This window comes from Hemicordylus capensis, chromosome 1 (assembly GCF_027244095.1).
Source record: "Hemicordylus capensis ecotype Gifberg chromosome 1, rHemCap1.1.pri, whole genome shotgun sequence".
In the NCBI taxonomy this organism is placed as follows: domain Eukaryota; kingdom Metazoa; phylum Chordata; class Lepidosauria; order Squamata; family Cordylidae; genus Hemicordylus; species Hemicordylus capensis.
The window spans coordinates 141,106,618-141,124,926 of record NC_069657.1 but is presented as its reverse complement, the minus strand read 5'-3'; the positions used below and the strand labels follow the sequence as shown (position 1 = coordinate 141,124,926).

Here is an 18,309-nt window from a genome sequence, read left to right as displayed (position 1 = left end):
TTTCCCGTTTGAGAATGACTGTATTCCAGAGGCATTTTTCACAGTCTGTGTTGTACACTGCAGTACCTAACCAGGACAGTGGGAAGCAATCGTGTTATCCTTATGCTGTATGACTTTCGATGTTGTTGCAAGGGCCTTTCCACACTTTCCACCGAACGAAGCTTAATAGGCATGGTTCGGTGGAAAGGCCCTTGCGACAACCCTGACTAACATCCAGTCCTGATTTTGTAACTGCAGCCAGACCTGGTTTTGTGACTGCACAACACACATCCCCAAATACGTGTTTGTCTTAGGGTCAAACTACACAGGATGCAACAAAACAAAACAAAACCAAAAAAACCACCCTTTGATTTTTACATTAAAATAGCAATGAAAATTGCTCCCCATACCCCCGGCTGCAGTTACCTTCAGGAGGTAACTGCATAAGGAAGATGGGGTGACTTTTATCAGGGCTGTAGCACAAGGGGAAAATAGCAAATATCTCCAACCTCCACACCATGGTCCCGATCCTGACCACCCCCTGTGGCTGCTATTTTAATGTAAAAAACACACACACATCAAAGACAGAAACTCTAATTGCACTTCTAGCATCAAGCGTGTTTACTCTTTTTCACATACTGGTATACAGTTTAAAAGTGGAATGTGTGTGTTGACCCTTGGTCTATTAATACAGTGTATAGTGATATTTGTTGTAGGAGACTAAAATACACTGAGCAGTATTATTACCAACACTAGGTTTTAATACTTACTTTAATAATTACCTGGTAGGGGAGACACCTTGATCATGAAGGAGGTTTTCCCAGGGTGAGGCTCATCCATTGCACTGCGGGTGTGCTGACCCCTGCGGTTTCTCCAAATGCAGGAAACTTGACTGCATAATTTGTGGTAGTGCTGGGCAAAGCGGCACCTTTTTAACATGGTGAATCTCTTTATTTAGCAGGGGAGAGTAACTGGCCCTATCCACCCTAAACACAGTACCTCCAGTGACTGTTGCTGGTGTCTATCTTGTGTTTCTTTTTAGATTGTGAGCCCTTTGGGGACAGGTAGCCATCTTATTTATTATTTCTCTATGTAAACCACTTTGGAATCTTTTGTTGAAAAGCGGTATATAAATATTTGTTGTTGTTAATAGTTGAAGACAATTGATTCTTAATCAGGTCAGTTAGTCTATACCTTGATTAGCCAATAGCCATATATCAATCACGGATTTTAAGTGGTGATACCCACTGTGAAAAGGTGTGCAGTGTGCTGATTGCATTGTTTGGATCCATCTAGTTTCACTTCCTGATTCTGGCCATGTGTTTCAGATGATTTCCCGAAACAGTACATTATCTGTGTGTGTAATTTTGTCAAGAGATGCTGTGATTGTCATAAAAAAGAAACTTTAAATATTCCTTCTGCTGAGATACTGCAGTGTTGATTTCAATCAGCTAATTGAATTATTAATCAGTTAAAACTAAAAATAGTGAATTGATTCACACCCTTTTATCATTTGAGTGCCCTAACAGAAGACCGGGGACCTGAAACAAAATATAGCGGAGGCAGCTATGACTGTGGCTGAAAAAACAAAACAAAAACAGTAATGTTTAGAAACAGAGATTCAAGTGGTGTTTGTTCAATATTTTGACATACAAATATGTTGCTGTCAGATCTGGTTTAAGGATGTCTACAAACACAGGAAAAGCCATTTTCTGTAGCCTGCTGTTATTGCCAAAGGGGACAAATGCTGCAGAAATATTGTCAGAAGAAACCAAGAGATGGACAAAGAACTCGGCAGAACCCCCAGTATTCACCAGTTCCCTCAGCCCAAAGCCCAAGACATTAAACAAAGTCTGCCCTTGTTGGGATGATAAAAGATGTGGTTATTTTTGCATTGAAGCAAACAAGGCTGACTGAGGCTGACACACATATACTTCCCACTAGCTCTGCATTGCCTGAGAGCCTTTGTGCATCTGCAAGCAAAAAACTGTGGCATGATGTCCTCTGGGGGACCAAGTCACAGCTCCCATCCTTCACAGGTCAAAGGTCGACAAAAGTCCATGCAAGCATTCATACCCGCCAACATCTCAAGATGAAAATAAGGATGCACATGTGCACATCTCCCCTCACCCAACTACATATTGCTAAAGTCTCTTCAACTTCATTGACTCCTGTTTGTTATATTTATTTATTTTGCAATTGTCTGTCTTGCATCAACTGCTGAAGCAGGAAGCTTTGTAAAATGATCCTAAGTTTCCTTCTTTAAAAAAAAATTAAATATTCTTTTATGCTAAAATAATATTTAGCATAATATTTATTCTCAGTGGCTGACCTACTGACTAATGAAGCGCACACGTAAGTGACGTGTTTCCTCTCTTTCAGATTGCTTCCAAAGCACAGGGAAAGCAGGGATGTTTCACCCACTTGCACAACATCATGCACATAGAGGTACTGGGGAAATTGTATGTAACATCCCCACAGTCCCTCTTTAAAACGTGTATGCTTCATTAATCACGATGTCAACCACTAGCCGACATCCAGACTAACAAAGTACTGGTGCTACAGGAGAAGCACCATTGCTTCTGAAGAGTTCAACTAACTCAGCTCAACCACTCATGCAGCATGAAAAGGGCAAATTTCAATGGCTGCCTCTTCCCCAGAAGCACTCCATGCCACCCTGGAATATGTCCCTGAGGGTTGCCCAGCCACCAGGGACATATTTTCATATGGCACAGTGTCTGTGCAGGGGAAGAAGAAGGTTATTTAAATTCCCCCCCCCCGCCCAACACACACACACACACACACACACACACACAGTAAGTCACTCTTACAGCATTAGTCTGGAACTCTTCATAAGCATTGGTGCTACAACAGTGCTTCTCCCATAGCACTGGTACTTCATTAGTCTGAATGTCAACCAGTGGATTTAGTTAGACCAGGGATGCACAACTTTGGCTCTTCAGCTGTTGTTTGACTACATCACCTACAGCCACATTGGCCAGTAATCAGGGATAATGGGAGTTGTAATCCAGAAAGAGCTGGAGGGCCAAAGTTGTGCACCCTTGACTTAGACTATAGCAGTGTTTACTATCTGGATAGACAATTATGGGGAAATGAAGGGAAGTTTGCCATATACTTAGGAAGCAGAGGAAAATAAAATCTCTCTATACAATTCTCCTAAACATACCCGGTGCTATTCCCATGGGTGGCAGCTCTTGCGAGAGTTCACGAGTAAGCTGCCAATTAGCGATGGGGACAAGCAGAAAGAAACTTCCGGCCAGGAGAACGGCTGAGCAGCCAGGGAGAAGCGGTGACCAGGCCGGCCGACCACCAAGGTAGGAGAACTGGTGGCCAGGCCAGCTGGCGAGAGAGGAGAAGTGGCAGTCTGGCCGGCTAGCTGGCAAAAAGAAGAAGCAGTGGCCCGGCCAGCCAGCCAGCTGAGGGAACACAAAATGGGGCTGAGGGGTGGCGGCAGGTGGGGGGGGGGGAGAAGCATGAAATGAAGTTGGGAAGGGAGATAGGGAGAACTAGGGGCACAGATGCTCTGCACCGGGTCAGCTAGTATATAGTAATTTACCATGCTATACATTTTTATTAACACTTCAGTGATAATTATCTATGTAGGGAAATACCTCTAGAAGCTTGATTTAGAATGTAAACCCCAAATTATCCTTATCTTGAATAGGAAGAATTAATTACTGCCAACATTTCCCCCCTATTTTTAGTGTTTGCAGTCCAGTTTTTATAGTATATAAGATCATTTTTATCAATCGATTTGCGGAGGGTGGGGCGTGGTTTGTAAGAATTAAATGAAGCATAATACAACAGGATCTGGGGAAAGATAGTTTAGCAGCATTAAATTTAATAAAATACTGCTATGCATCACAGTTATGATCTCTGACCAATTTATTCATCTCTGTGGAAGAACCTGTCTGGCACAGGATTGAACAATATTCATTACAGATAGAATGGAAGTAGTGCAATGGCATTTTGTGCCCATGTGCATGCATAAATTGAGATGCACCTGTCTCCCCTTTTCATCAAGGGACCTGGAGAAGGGTGTGGACCCTGAAGAACTCTAGTCAAGGCCAGAGTCAGGGGTCAATAGCATTGGGCAACTGGCCTGGCCTCCAGAAGGGCCTCCAGCTGCTCCCTGAAATCACCTGTGTGCACAGGTGAGCTGATCTTGTGGTAGCAAGCACGACTTGTCCCATTAGCTAAGCAGGGTCTGCCTTGGTTGCATTTGAATGGGAGACTTGATGTGTGAGCACTGTCAGATATCCCCTCCCCTTAGGAGACGGAGCCACTCTGGGAAGAGCATCTAGGTTCCAAGTTCCCTCCCTGGCATCTCCAAGATAGGGCTGAGAGAGATTCCTGCCTGCAACCTTGGAGAAGCCGCTGCCAGTCTGTGTGGACAATACTGAGCTAGATAGACCAATGGTTTGACTCAGTATACGGCAGCTTTCTATGTTCCTATGTTCCACATAGTCTTTGTGCAGTGGGGGTGGAGCAGCTTTCTCAGCCAAGATATTTGCTCCATCTTCCGCTCCTTAAAGACTAACATGTTTATCATAGCACGAATTATTTTATAGGGACCACAGTCCACTTCATCAGTACCAATCCAATGTTTAAAAGGCATTTAAGAGAACACCTTCTCTGTTTTGAACCCCGCCGTCTATGGAGATCATTTGGGGAGGTCCATCTGCAATTGCCACCAGTTCCATTGCTGCCCCGAGACTTTGGAATGTGCTCCCTGCTGAAATAAGAGCCTCCCTATCTCTGACAGCTTTTATTTATTCATCCAGGCTTTCAATTAGAATCAATTATCCATCATTGTTTTAAATTGTTTTAAATGCTGGGCATGCGGCTTTATCCCTCCCACATTCTCTCCTGGGGCTATGTGAAGGCGAAGGCCATTGTCATTAAGTGCCTAAAGGATATTGAGCATCAACGTCTGGTTGCCCTTGGAAATAGACATTGTTCCACCTTATAGCTTGGCGTCTCCCTCCCAGTTGGAAACCAGGCTGCCAGATATTTATCTTCCCTTCACTTTGTTAAATTCAGGTTAGCCTTTGCTACGGCCAGGTTGAATGTATTACCTTCTGCTATACTCCTAAGCAGGTTTTCTAAAGATCCTACTGTTTTGGGGTTGTGTTCATGTGGAGAGGGTAGCCTTGAAACTGTCATTCACATCTTGCAATATTGTCCCCTATATCGTGATTCTAGGAGAGAATTATTGTCTCCAATTTTAGAGCAGTTCCCTGGCAGGCCTGACTCCTTTTATCTTAGCTACTGCTTGGCTGACACTAATGATGAAGTCACCAAAATAGTAGTTAAATTCATTTATGGGGCTATGAGACAGACATCCCGCCATGGTTTTCTATAATGTATTTTTAGCTTTATTTACATGCTTGTTTTTACATTTTTGATATTCTTTTTTATATTTACTACACCTCTGTATGTTTTTTCTATCGTTTTTCTTCCTGGTTGGCTTAAGGCTGTAATAATAAAACTGATTGATTGATTTAAATTGTTTTAGTGTATTAATTTTGTTTTAATCTGTGTTGTTTTATTATAAACTGCTCAGAGATGTGAGTTTGGATGGTATAGAAATATACTAAATAAATAAAAGGTGCAGAAGTTACTTTTGAAAGCTTATTTCAATACATTTGTGAGTGCGGAAGGTATGGCAAGATTTTTTTATTGAGTTTGCTGTAGCAGACTAACACGCTTGCCCTCTGGAAAAGTGGTCCGTAATGTTTTAAAACGAAATCCCCAATATATATGCCAAAGGCAAACTAGAGACAAATGATTTATTAGGTCAGTTTTCCATAAAGCAGGCTATCCTTGATAAATAGGGACAGTTGGAGTGTACCAAAATTTCCAGTCTGATGGACAATGTGCTGAACTACAGGAGACACAAACTATTCATGATACAATCTCCCATCATTTCTGTTTTTACTTTAAGCAGCTTGCTGGGAAAAAAATATGAATGTCTCTCCCTTTGGGGTGAAGAACAGCGTTGAGGCATGAGGGTGGATTTAGACTGAGAAAACAGCACAGGGCCCATGCTGACTCCTCCTTCCCTCATCACCACTGCTTGGGTCAAGACATTTTGTTGAAGGAGCCTTTTGGCCTGCTTTGCAGTTGGTTTATGATTTGTTCTTTGCATTTCCTGCATGTATATTCTTTATTTTTAGTAGTACTACTAGTACTACTAGTATCCACATGTGGACAGTACTACTAGTAGTACTACTAATATTGATATACTATTTTTTGATTGGGATTGCTTTTACTCTCTTAATTATTTTGCAAATGTTTAGTCTGCTTTTGGTTGTTTTTATTTGGCAGCAGCTGATTCTGCTGGCATTTTTGGATTCTTGTATTTTTATATTGTGTTTGATCTTGTAAGCCATTTTTGAGCTCTTTATAGTGGGAAGGTAAGATATAAATGTATAAAATAAATAATAAATTTATTAAATAAATGTATAAAATAAATGTATAAAATAAATAAAAAGGAGAGGAGCTCCTCACAGCTGCTTTTAAGTAAAAGGAAAAATGTTGAGGAGATCTGATCCAGATCTCCTCTGTCTCATGTATTTTGGCCTTAAGCTGTGGGTTGGTTCTGTTCATGCAGGGCCAACCCATCGGTATAGGCAACCTAGCAGCTGCCTAGAACACAAAGTATTACAGGGTGCTGCCATGCCACACTGATGTCCCAGCTGCCACTCCCCAGGCCTTTTCATCGATGAGGCGGCAGCGGAGGTAGAGAGAGGCTGCGCCATGGCAAGTGTGTGCCCCAGCAAAGGCAGCTGCAGCCCGGTGTGTTTGGCACACAAGTGAACTGTGTGTCTGGCAGAACCTTGTGCCAGACTCCCCACACTGAGGGGGCAAGGTCTGAGGCGGCTCAGGGCTTGAGGGCTATGAAGGAGGAAGAGTTCCTCTCCATGCGATGCACCACTGCTGACCACTGGGCACATGCAGGGCTCCACACTTCATTGCTGGAGTGGGGATGTTCACAACCTTGCAATTAAAATGTACATACAATTCCTATTTAAATGTCCATACAATTCCCACACTTCTAGAACTGCAGGCTCAGGTTTTTTTACATTTGTATTCTGATAAATGCTTCTTTTGCACAATTACAAAAGTGAGAATTACGGAGTGCAATAGTGAGAATTTAGCAGTTTAAAAAAAATAGAGAGAATGGGGAAACAAGGGCTATTCTATGACTATAAAAAGATACCACATGAAAACTCAGTGCAGACCAATAGTAAAGAAGCTTCTACTTCTGTAGTAAGGCACAAGATTTTGAACAAGAAATTGGCGTGGGGATAGGAAGATTGGGGGCGGGTGAGAAAATTGACATGGGGCGGTGGGGAAATGGGGTGGGGGAAATTGATGTGGGGAGATTGGGGTCAGGTAATGGAAAATTGCATGCAATTCACACTGCAGGTGGGGAATATGGGAGATTGTGATACAATTAATGACATTGTGTCATGGGGGGGAAATATCTCCCGGAACAGCATCAGTCAGAATTGGCAACCCTAGATATATTTGAGTGTATATCATCTTTTGGGTTTTTAACAGAACAGAACAGAACTTTATTACGGTCATAGACCAATATACAAGAAATACGAACAATGCATTATGTAAATAAAATTTGGGGTTTTATGTATCATGTATATACCCTTTTTGGTTGTGGCCCCTCAGCTTTGGAATGCCCTGCCTGAAGAGTTTTGCCATACTTCCTCCCTCAATGTTTTTTGTTTTGTTTTTTTAAACCAGTGGAAAACACATCTTTTAAAAGAGGCTTTTAAATGTTTCATCTCTGTTTATATCTGGTAGGTTCTTTAATTTTTTTTACAGTTCTCAGTTTTTAGCTTTTACAATAACTTTTAATTTGAAACGTGGTTGGTTTTTTAAAATTGTAATTTTAAATGTGGTTTTATCCTGGTCTTTTAGTTAGTTTGTTTAACGTAAATTTGGTTAACTTAATTAGTCTTATTTTACATTGTATCTTTTTATTAATGTTGTGAGCCAGCCCGAGCAGTAGTGTACTGGAGGGGCGGAGTATAAATATTTTAAATATAACATATACATATACATATCTATATGTAATGCTAGTCCTGAATGCTTATGCTCCATTACTGGGAGAAGCCCTAACATCTAGATGGCATCTGTTATGGATTGTGAATGGACGTCACGAGGGGTCTGTGTGGCAAAATACAGTTCTGGCCTCCAAATTACTTTTTGGAGCAACCCCATGAATACAGAGGTTGGCCTTTCTCCATGTAGGTGATGGGATCTCTTTTTGTAGAGTATTTGATGATCCCCACCATAGTAGTACACACCTGGCTAGGTAGGTACTTCAGCAAGTTCTTATGTTCTTATTCACTACCAGTCTGGTGGCTATAGGGCACCTCAAGCCTCTGAGGCAAGATGCCTCTGGATACCACTTGCGGGGGAGAAACAGCAAGAGAGCAGGCATGCCCTTACTTCTTGCCTGTGGACTTCTCAAAGGCATCTGGTGGGCTACTGTGTGAAAAAGGGTGCTGGACTGGATGGGCCTTTGGCCTGATCCAGCAGGGCTGTTACGTTAAGTGCTGGTTCACAGTACCACACATGTTTTATAGGGACCAGCACAAACTGTTCATTTTAAAGGGCTCTGCACATTTCCAGGGAAACATTTCTAGCATTCCCATTTCTCCACTATAGTGTTGAACTGGGAGTACAGGATGCAGATACCTGGATATGCCTTTACAATATATAGTAACTTTTCTCCTGTAAAAAACAAAACAAAACCCAACCCCCTGTGTTATATGGATTACTACAGATGACCATTCACCCCCTTACTGAGGCTTTTTACTATGGCCTGATATCACTACACAACATTTGCCTACACATCTTCAGCAGAGCAAAAACTTGGGGAAACAGATTTTATTAATATAAAATGTGGCTTGCCATGTGGCTGGCAGAAGTAATTGTCATTTTATTTATTTATTTATTTATTTATTTATTTATTTATAAGATGCTAAAGTCTTGGGAAGGGCAAGCCAAAGCGGCTCACATCATAACAATACAAACATAGAAATGTCATAATAACAATAGAAACATGCTAAATAATCAACAAGCAGCAGCAGACAAATATCAACTGGCAAATCCCCAAACGAGCAAGCAAAAAAACCACAGCCTAAGCATCTTGCTGCCTCCAAGGCACAGGGAAACAGCCAGTTCTTTGACATGGCACCTAAAGGACTGAAGCATAGAGAGGCCAAGTGGTCCTCTGAAGGGAGAGGGTTCAAGGGTTGGTGCTACCACCAGATAGTATTGTTAAGCTTTGTATTCTCCTGTAACAGGAGCCCCTGGTGGCGCAGTGGTAAAACTGCCGCCCTGTAACCAGAAGGTTACAAGTTCGATCCTGACCAGGGGCTCAAGGTTGACTCAGCCTTCCATCCTTCCGAGGTCGGTAAAGTGAGTACCCAGAATGTTGGGGGCAATATGCTAAATCATTGTAAACCGCTTAGAGAGCTCCGGCTATAGAGCGGTATATAAATGTAAGTGCTATTGCTATTGTAACATACCCAAGGGCCAAACTAGATGAGACAACAGGGATTTGTGAATGGATTGCCAGTCTCTTTACATTTTTGTAAAAAGTTGCCATGTAGGCCCCAGTTGAGAATGGGACAGTGATGCTGTGAGAAGGGTGGTTTAGCCCTCCCTGCTCCACTGTTTCCCCAAAGAAAATCACTGCTAAAACTATTTGCCCTGACCCGGTAAACTTATGGGTACAGGAACGTTTTCCCTAATGGGGCAAATAGCAGGTGACGGGGCATTTTGTTGGGGAAAGTGTTGTTGGGGAAAGTGTGAGGTGGGGTGTGTAGGGCTCAAATCCCCTCCTTCAGTGCTGTAGACCCAGCCCAAACCCCCCTCGCCAACATCTGCTTTTAACAAAAATTGAGAGAGATGCAAGATCTGTTCACAGATTTACATTGTCTTGTCTAGTTCCTGTCTAAGAATGCAGTTGATTAAACATGGCCAAACTATCAAATAAAATCTCAGTGTAATAGAGAAGAGTGTGTCTAATAAAGAAGAGGATGTGTGCCAAAGCAGCCTTTTGGCTATCCTACTTGATAATGTTTCTATCAACAATATAGCCTCTGACTCAAACAGAGCCTGTTATTTCCTTCCTATAGTCGCTAACAAGACAATATTTTCGCTTGTGTTTGTGATGACAGAGTTTTGCCATTCTATATATGAATGAGTGAATTCTCTTCTGAAATTTGTTGGTGTGTTTTATAAAGAGGAGACCCTTAAAACTGATGATGGGAAGACCACGATGGTGATTTTTGGGAAGAGATACCCAGAGGATGGGGCCATAACTCAGTGGTTAGAGCATTTGTTTAGCATACAGAAGATTCCAGGTTCACTCTCTGGCATCTCCCAGTAGGCCTAGGAGAGACTCCTGCCTGAAGCCCTGGAGAGCTACTGCCAATCAGAATAAGCAATACTGAGCTTGATGGATCAATGGTCTGACTCTGTAGACAGCAGCTTACTATGTTCCAGTCCATGGAGACAACAGACCAAGTTAAGGCTTTTATATATCTGGACACATCTTGCAAACAAGATATGTTTTTAAGGTCTGCCATGATTCACAGTGGCAATATGATATTCCTGGTCTTTAAGATCTTCAGTGCTAAAATTCCAGCTCAGTGGCTATGTGGTGCTGAAATCTGGGGCTTGGGTCAGATTGATCATTTTATCTTAGCCCAAATCAAATTTATCTGGGCCCTTTTACAAATCTCTCTTATCTTGGATTCCAGCTTCATATGTGAAAGCTAAAACAGAGCTAACCTCTCCAGTAGTCAAAGCTGATATTTTGATATATGGAACATATAATTTCATAATGAAATGCAAGTATTGAGGTTTATGTACCTCTCTTCAACTGAGCAACCCATTTTCTTCAGCATCAGAATCTTGAAACTACCATACCTCTTGTATTTCATGGCCATTTGGCCTCAGGGGCTGACATCCAGATGAACTCTACATGCACCAAATAATGTTGTGAGCATGCAACAGAGCTGATTTTCGCAGATCCCTTCCTTCTGCATCCATCTGTGCCACTCAAAAATATGTCCCTGATGATCCAGCAGCCCTTGGGGACATATTTTCAGGAGGTACAAAGCTCTGCAAAGGAAAGAAAGGATCAGCAAAAAAACTTCTCTTCATTGAGGAAGGATGCACACAACACTGTTCTGGATGTTAGCCCTGTTCCCATTTTTCTTTTCTTTTCTCAATACAGGTGTGTGTTTCTCTGTGTATGTAGATAGAAACAGAGAGACAGAGATATATACAGACCAGCTGAGGATAACACAGTATTTATCTGATGAAGTGGACTGTAGCCCATGAAAGCTTATGCTACAATACATTTGTTAGTCTTTAAGCTGTCATAAGTGTTTATTGTTTTCACAGTTTGCTTTGTGTCCCTTCTCCCGAGCCCCAAATGCCTCTTAGAGAGCACAAGCCAGTCAAGTTGAAAATAGCCACTAGGCTAATAATTTTCTCCCTTTTGCCAGGTCCCTCATCATTCATTTCACACGTCTTAGATTGTGTGAGCCTGTGGTCAGGAAGGACCTGTGCATTTTATTGAGGTACAATACAGCGGCTAGACCACTGAAGTTACTTTTCTAGTCACAGAACTGAACTCTTAGTTGGAATCAGAGAAGATCCAGGGCTGGCCCTAGGATTTTTTGTGCCCTAGGTGAAGTATGACTTTGGCGATCCCCCCCCCCCAATATTCTGTTAAAATTATATTCTGTACTGTGGTGGGGTGTGTGTGCCAAAGTCATACTTGGCAACTCTACTGTCTGGGGTGGGGTTGGGGGCAGTAAGGTAGCAGGATTATACTTTTTAAAATTTGTAAGATGTCCCATCACTGTCCCCAGGGGCGTATCTAGGGTAGGGCAGGCAGGGCACGTGCCCCTGGCGCCACTTGAAGGGGGCGCTATTTTGTAAAATTATTTTTTTTTTAAAAAAGGCTGCTGAAAACAAAATGGCCACTGTGCATGTTCAGATGACCTCTGTGAGGCCCTAGGCCATGCCAGGCCTTGCAAAGGTCATTTGAGCATGCATGGTGGCCATTTTGTTTTGATCAGCCATTTTTTTAAAAAAAAGATTATTTTTAAAAATGGCCACCGCACATGCTCAAATGGTCCCTACGAGGCCCTAGAGGCCAGCGGGGGGAGGGCAGAGCCCCCATGGCCTTTAGGAAGCCCACTGAAGGGGCTACAGGTAATTTTAAAAAAATAATATAAGACACTGTACACATATTCAGATTGGCACTATGTACAGAGAATCAGGGCTTGTGAATAATGAGCTGACGTTTATGAGCTAGGATTGTATTCATTTGCTCTTACTTTGCTTCTTATGATAAGTGAGTTAAATGTGATGTCTTAATAATATGGTTATTCATGGTGAGTTTGTCTTTGAATCAGTGTGAAATCCGTCGTATTATGGCCCACTGGGAGTTTCTTGCTCTCTTTCTCTCATTTTAACTGTGTTTCTGAAATACTAGAATATATTCCAAGCAGTGATACAGTTTACTCTGCATATCCTTTAACTATTTTCAGACTATCTGGGAAAAGTCAAATTCTCCATTTATGTTTAAAACTTATGTAATGTGATGCTACAATACATAGTAGAGAATTAGACAGGCACTTCTGTTTAGTTTTCCAAGTACACCTCCACATAGTATTAGGGTATTTAATGAGCCCCAGCATACTGAAATTTGTAGTTCTCCAGCATTTTTTGGTCTGGCTATGTCCGCTGCTAAATAGTTTTTGAAATATTAAAAGATTAACGAGCTTGACTTGTATTTTTCAGCTGATATTATGATGAAGTTATCTGAAAGCTGGGTGTCAGATGTTTGGACAGGGGGCGCAATTTCAGTGTTTGCCCTAGGCGCTATTTTCCCTAGATACGCCTCTGACTGTCCCACTCCATGCAAAGTCCACCCCCATCACACATCTCAGACCCGCCACTAAGCTGGCTGGTGCCCATGCACAGCGGCCATTTGAAGAGTCAGTCCAGCAAAGATTTTGATTTGGTTGGCCCCTCAAAAGGCTGCCACACATGCACATTGTCCTGCTGAATGGACAGGGCAGCAGCGGCAGGGGGCGGGGCAGCAGCGGCAGGACATTTTATGAATATTTAAAGGTATAATCTTTCTTCGGCATGATCCCCACTACACGTTGAGATGATCGAGAGAGGTCCGTCTCCATATGCCGCTGGCTCGTCTGGCAGTGACTCGTGAGTGGACCTTTTCTGTAGTCGCTCCTAGGCAGTAGAATGCGCACCTTATAGACATTTGGGGGTTTAACATCTTTGCCAGCTTTCAAAAGAGCCCTTAAGACACAATCTTCCAACCAGGCTTTTAGTACTCTTTGAAGGTTTTACATTTTTAAATGGCTGATTTTGACAGTTTATTTTATTTTGTTTTTCTTGTGTGCATTTTTGTGAACTGCCTAGAGCCTTTGGAGTCAAGCAGTATATCAGTTTAATAAATAAATAAATAAATCTGGTCCCTCCCCACCCCACCCACTACTGGGAGCCATGGTGGCTATTCACTGCAGGGAGGGTTAAGGAAGCAGCACCCACTGACCCCCAAGATTTAGCGCCTTAGGTGACTGCCTAAGTCTGACTAGTGCATGGCGCGGCCCTGAGAAGATCATCAGTGTACTCTATGATGTTTTATCCATTCATAGAATCCGACAATCACTCAATAACTCCATGTGTTCCAATGTGCTTATGAGCCCTATTCAAATATTCCGTTGTATGTCCATACATGTGTCTATACACATGTCCATGTTTTTGTGTCAATGAATGTGCATTCATTTTAAACAGCCTGGGTATAGGGCTCCCTAAATGCATACAGATCCATCAGTACAGATAGAAAAGGAATAAGTCCTCCCACATGGTGCATACATGACTAGAACTGTGTGTGAAGCAGAAGTAGCAACTATGCTGTGCTAAGAAAATGAAAACTGACCCTAAGAAGATTGTAGGTGATATGTCTATGATGGAGGAGCACTTCTAATGCAGACCTGGATGCAGGAAAGCTCCCCACAACAACAGCATTTTGCATGGTGATATTGTGGACCCTTGTGTGGAAGTGTGTTCCTGAAAGGCATGTGCCTTGGCCTTTCTGAATCTGGGCCACTGGTATTTCTGTTATGAAGCTTCAGTTAATTGATGTGAGTCTTACATGTGGGGTGAGCTGGAGAAAGACTCATCTAAACCCTGTTGAAATTAATTGAGATTTATATAGTAACAGTGGTGGGTGGGTTGTACCTGGTGCTTGCAGTCAGGATCAGCCACGTAATGGTACATTGTAAATTCATAGCCTTGGCTTCTGTAGTGGAAACTTCATGCTCTTATTTTGTATGCTGCCTATGCAGTGTAGGAAGTAAATGTAATGTTTTGTTGGTGTAGAAAGCAAAATCCACAGTCAGATGCTCCACACATATGTTCCTACTCTATGAGAATGCCACTCACTTCATGTCAGTGATTTTAAATTTCCTTCAGGTCATGTTTCTGTCCAAGTTCAGGGGTTAATCGTGTAGGGAAAATTCACAGTTAACTCCCATTGTGACCCAGGATACTTTGATCATTATTCAGGAGCTGAGTTGTTATATTTGTGGCTCAAGCAAAATGCAATATAGAACTTTCAGTATGTTTGGAATCAAAAGTCCTATCTTCATAATATTTGCTAAGGGATTGGTGGTTCCTGGCATGCTTCAAATTGTAACGGTTTAAAATAAAAGAGAAATTCAAGTCGTCTTGGCTAAGATTGCATCTCCTTGTATTTCTGAGCTGAAAAATCAATCTGCATAGCACTCTTAAGTTTTAACTCTGAATTCATTCTATTACAGTGAAAAATGCTAATTATAGCCCTTCTGTGTTTAGCTTGCCTCTAAGCAGAAGCACTCTAACCCCTGGACTTTGGGGCCAAAGTCCATGGCCTCCACATCCCAAGGGCCTCCCCTCCCCCCAATCCTCTTCAGTCTGTCCTGGGTAGTGTGGTTTATGCCCTCAAAGACCTACGTGTTAAAAAATGATGCTTAACTTGCTTCTTCGTGCGCATCTTGCAAGCTTTGCAAGGAGTGTAAGGAGAGGAGGGCAGCTTTCTCTCTTCTTTCCTATGTTTCTTGCAAAGCTTGTAAGGGTCAGATTAGTCCCAAAGAGCTGTTCTTGAAGCAGCGGGGGGTAGGGGTGGATCTTATCATCCTGCTAATTTACCAGTAATCTTCCACCTGAGGCAAGCACCTCACCTTGCCTCATGAAAGTACTGTCCCAGGAGGAAAGTACTTCAGGAGTGAATAACATTCAGATAACTGTATAATTCAGTTCTATATAACAGTAAGGAGTGATGTTAATGACCTGAATCTGAATGTTATCCTTTATTTGGTTCTAGTCAGTTGATTTCAAATTGATGGCTCACTTCACAAGCAATTGCTCCACAGAGTTAGCTAAGCAGAAGGAGTATCCTTAGTATTCTGTGAGATAAGCAGAGTATCCTTCTGCTTATCTCACAGAAGGAATAATTTTTTTAAATGAAAAATAGTGGTATACATTGATAGAAATCAATTTCTCTTCTCTACCATTGGAAAGTAGTACCCTTCATTAGTGGCAGTGATGCTGATCCTTGTATCAAAATGTGTTCCTGTGTGTGCCTTGACCTTTCTAGATTTGGTTGGCATTTCTCTGTTGTGTAGCTGCAGTTCCTTGATGTGGGTCTTGCACAGGAGCGGGAGACATGTGGGATGATTTTCAGAAAGACTTATGCAACCCTGCTGAAATGAAACAGAGAGTCAGAGACCGGAGTGTATGTATTTGTTGGAGTTTGCTAAAACTGAAATGTGCTTTGAGGGTGATGGCTCTTTTGAGGAACCTGCTGCAGGTTGTGCTGCCTGTTTTTAGCAGTCTGTTTGCTTCCAATGGATTCCGCTTATATATTTGGAGACTCCCTAAGTGTCCACAATTCTCTCCAAAGGAAACTGAACCCTGGAATGCTGCTCTCGACTCTCGACTTCTTACTGCTTGCAGAAGTAGGGAGCACGAAACTGTTTATATTATTTTTTTATAAATATCCCACTGTCTACTCACATATAATCTGTGTAGAGTATATGCCTAGACATGGACAAGAATATTCTCCAACCACTATCCGCCCCCCTCCCCCCCGCCCCCAGTCTTCATCTAGAGAGGAGTGGAAAGGAATGCTTAAGATAATTATTCTCCAGTTCACAAATTCTCATCTCACAAATTTCTTCATACAATAAAAATTTGCATATCCATAGATGGCTCCTTGCGGGCATGGCTAACAAGAGGAATCGGACATCCAGAATACCTTAAGAAGCATACTCTGGGTGGGGGGAACCAATGAATTGAGACTTCTGGGGTGGTTTTTTGTTTGTTTGGGGTTTTTTTAAAGGGTGTACAGGTGGCTGATAGAATCTATTTAATTTTATAATCAAGTTTATTAACAGAATCATATTATTTTTCAAGCTCAAAGAAACAAAGTCCTTCATTGTCTTGGCAAATCTTTCTTTCTTTCAGAAAATAGTTAATATTCAGTTCTAAAGGCACCTGAGCAGCTGGACATTATTTTGCAACCCAAAGAGAAGAGTCATTCACAGGCATTCAGTATAGCATCAAGCTCTCTTGTGTGTCTCTCTTCATTCATTCAGTGAGGCCTGTTACTGAATTATGTATACTATTCACTCGGAACATATGCTGAGTGCAAGACCCCAATCAGCTTTATATGAATCTAAGTATGTCCACATTTCCTGAGTGCATGCAGAGTCATAAACTTGTTCATAAACTAAGTTATAAAATTAAATAGATTATGTCAGTTGCTTGTGGAGTGAGTCTCTTGTCGTCTTATAGAAAGCAAGCAACAATCCAAAAAGTCTTAGTTGTTTCTGTCCCGCTCAATCATTGCTGGATGCTATTGTTCTTTCTTTATTTTCTTCTGAATGAGAAGAAGAAAATAAAAATGGAAAAAAGCCATTTCTGGAAAGTCAGCTGAGAATATTCTAAAATTCAGTACTACGCTTGATCTTGGCCAAGAGGCCAAGTTCATTAGTTAGTTCATTAGACATTCCTCAGATTTCCCCCCTCCCCATATTCTTCCCCTGAGAAATTCTCAGGGGGCATATTCTCTCCGAGTCTAGTATGCACAATAAGATCTGCACATGTGTACAGTTACTCACACATTATGTTCAATGTACATATAGTAGTATACTGCCTAGCTGTATTATCCATTTGTTAAGATCTGTATCAAGGTTCACTTTCTAAAATTAACATGTGTACCAAAAATGTGCATGTATATAAATACCTGTACGAACATTCGACACAGTGTATGAACAGGGCTACAATCTCTCTGTATCACTAAACTTTACATTCCGTACTTGCCCCTGCTAACTGAGCAAAGACACCTTTGAAGTGGTGATTCTCTTATACTTAGGCAGGGGGAGAGCAACTGGTCCGATCCAGCCCCAGCACAGCTTCCCTCCAGTAGCTGCTGCTGGTGCCTATCTTATGTTTCTTTTTAGATTGTGAGCCCTTTGGGGACAGGGAGCCATCTTATTTATGTATCATTTATTTTTCTATATAAACTGCTTTGAGAATTTTGTTGACGAGTGGTATATAAATATCAGTAGTAGTAGTAGTAGTAGTAGTAGTAGTAGTAGAAAACTCTGGCTTAGATACTGTGTAGGCCCCCACTGATCCATCAGTGGGGCAAGCACACTAGCTCCCTGAAGGTGGTGAGCCCATCGGTGCCCCTTGCAAATCCACACACCCTCTGTGTCTCTTAAGAATCATGTCGATGCTGTAGGATGTTTCTCCCATAATTCCCAATGGGGGGATGCGTCCTAAAGCGATGATATGATTCTTTAGAGCCACGGAGGCTCTGAGTGTTTGCAGGGCTTGTCGACAGGCTCTCCACACTCACAGAACCAGCGCGTGCATCCCACTGATGAAACAGCGGGGGACTGCACAGTATCCAAGCCTCTGTCTTCATATTTAAGAATATTGAGACAAGAATTAAAAAATATGACAACCTCAATACTGAGATTATTCCTGGATTTTTTGATAAGATTTCTTTGCCAAGAATCCTGCTATTACATACATACCTTTTAAAATAACCTCCCTATAATAGCCAAAGTTCCAGGATGTGTGTGTGTAAATGAGGAGATTTTATGTCACGATGTGCCGCAGCACAATCCTATGCATGTTTGTGGGAAGTAAATCCCACTGTGTTCAATGGGG

The 18,309-nt window shown here is 41.9% G+C and overlaps 1 non-coding gene across 1 annotated transcript; it reads left to right on the top strand.

Moving 5' to 3' along the window:
* Nucleotides 1–753: 753 nt before the first annotated feature.
* Nucleotides 754–912, top strand: LOC128341408 (U1 spliceosomal RNA). The gene has a single exon (XR_008314411.1). It is a non-coding gene; the product is annotated as a U1 spliceosomal RNA (small nuclear RNA).
* The last annotated feature ends 17,397 nt before the right edge of the window (nt 913–18,309 follow it).